Genomic DNA, 2018 nt, shown 5'->3' with positions numbered 1-2018 from the left:
GCATGCACACCTCTGTGCGGACGCACACGCCCTGTTTCACAAATTTAACTTTGTTTTCAACTATTTCACCTTTCCAATAAGGTTGTAAGCTTCTATAACACCATTTTAAGGCTTTTGAACTTAATTTTGAGTATGGGAATATGGTAAATAGGCTAAGGGTTTTAGTCGATGATTATTATGAAATATTAGAGAACGGAGGCATAGGTTTCTGGTGTACTGAGGATGGGTTGGTAGAGTGAGAATGAGGAATGGAAATGTTGAATTAACAGTGGTTGAGATGAGTTGAGGACTCTGAATGAGATGAATCATCCATGATATATTGAAAATGTTTTGAAAACCACCACACTACTTTTTATTGAAACTAAGAGACGCTATGTGTCCGGGCAGGGGCTGAGGTTGGATCCCGCCTGTTCGAGGTAGCGGCGGCGGCGTAAGAGCGGTGGTTTGTCCCGCTTGCGCTTAGATGTGAGGTCGGTGGCAATAAATCCCGCTCGCATCCCTTCGGATCTATAGAGCGTGTAGGCGCTGGTACCTGGACAATGATCCGAGCACTATATCTCGGGGGTTTCCATATGAAAATTTCGAAGGGCTGCATCTCCATGGAGATTTGTCGGGTTGGCAGTTGAACCGACAACGTGATATCACAGCCAGTAGGGTAGGCATTCATCATATGCATTTTCTATCTGTTTGTATGCTTTGACTACTTGCACTAGCTTGTCTAATTGTATAACATACCTAATTGCTATTTGAATTACTTTCCATATATGCTTCTATTTGTGATTTACTTGCCTTGTATATAATTGTGATTTCTACTGGGATTGAGGAGGTTTGGAAGGCGGTGGCGATGTGATCGCATGGAGGATAGGTTGGTGAAGGCTGTGGGACAACGGTGTTTGATTAGATTAGAAATCCCCTAAGATAGATTACCCTTTTATGGTGCTATGGTTTAAGTTTTGTTAAGGTCTTATATAATCATGCTTATCTATTTTAGTATGCCTTAAGTTTGATTCTTGTAATGGATATGAAGTCTAGGATTGCCTTTGGCGTCCCGGGGTCTTATATCCTATATCACTGGGCACTGTTACCATACTGAGAACCTCCGGTTCTCATACCATATTTTCTGTTATATTTTTCATATGCAGGTCGCAATCCACCTCAGTGAGTTATTGGGGTGGTGACAGAAGCAGAGGATCCCGTCTCTTTTGTTTATTTGTATATGTCTCTCACTTTTGTATTTTTATTTTGGCCTAGAGGCTTGTATTTGAGAGAGAACAAAACTTGTATAAACCATTTTAAACTTCAGTTTCCTTTTGTCGGTATATTTGGCTAGCCGGCTTAAACTCCATGAGCCGTAGCTAGTTTCTTATGATACTTCGCTATTATACTGTTGTCCTTGATTATATTACACCTGTTTCTTGTGCTTTAAGTTAGACGCTTTGTTAGTTCATTTTGTGCTTTTAAAATCCTATTTTTGAGCTATATCCTTCATCAGGCTTCTAGAATATATTATTTTCTTCTATATATAAATATGTGTAAGCCTTAGAGCTGTCGTAATCTCTGATTAACCTTTGCCTTACGGCTAAAGGTAAGGTTTAGGGTAATTAGGGTGTTACAACAATCTACCTTACAGTCAGAGGTAACAACAACCATTTTTATTATTTTGTATTTAAAGCCTATTGTGTGCTTGTCTGTATTGAGTTGTTGGTTGTCTTTATGTTAACAGCCCATTATGGTTCAATCTGAAGTTCCTAAGGTTGCAATGACAAACACTGGCATAAGGTTTAGGCCAAAGCACAGGATATTTAGTCCCCCACCCCCACTAGCAACACAGCAACATGCAAATACCACCATTCCACAACCTCAACCTAATGCAAACCCTACTCAAGGTCCAAGACCTTCTCGTGTACAACCTAACATCAATGGTGAAGCCATTTCAGTGGAGACAATAGCAGCAGCTGGCAACCAAACCTTATCAAGGTTGCTTAAGTTCATTCCAACCCCAGGCATAAATCTATCAA

This window comes from Arachis ipaensis, chromosome B4 (genome assembly GCF_059453495.1).
Source record: "Arachis ipaensis isolate K30076 ecotype BB chromosome B4, ASM5945349v1, whole genome shotgun sequence".
NCBI lineage: Eukaryota > Viridiplantae > Streptophyta > Magnoliopsida > Fabales > Fabaceae > Arachis > Arachis ipaensis.
The sequence above is the reverse complement of the archived record's forward strand: the minus strand, read 5'-3'. Positions refer to the sequence as shown.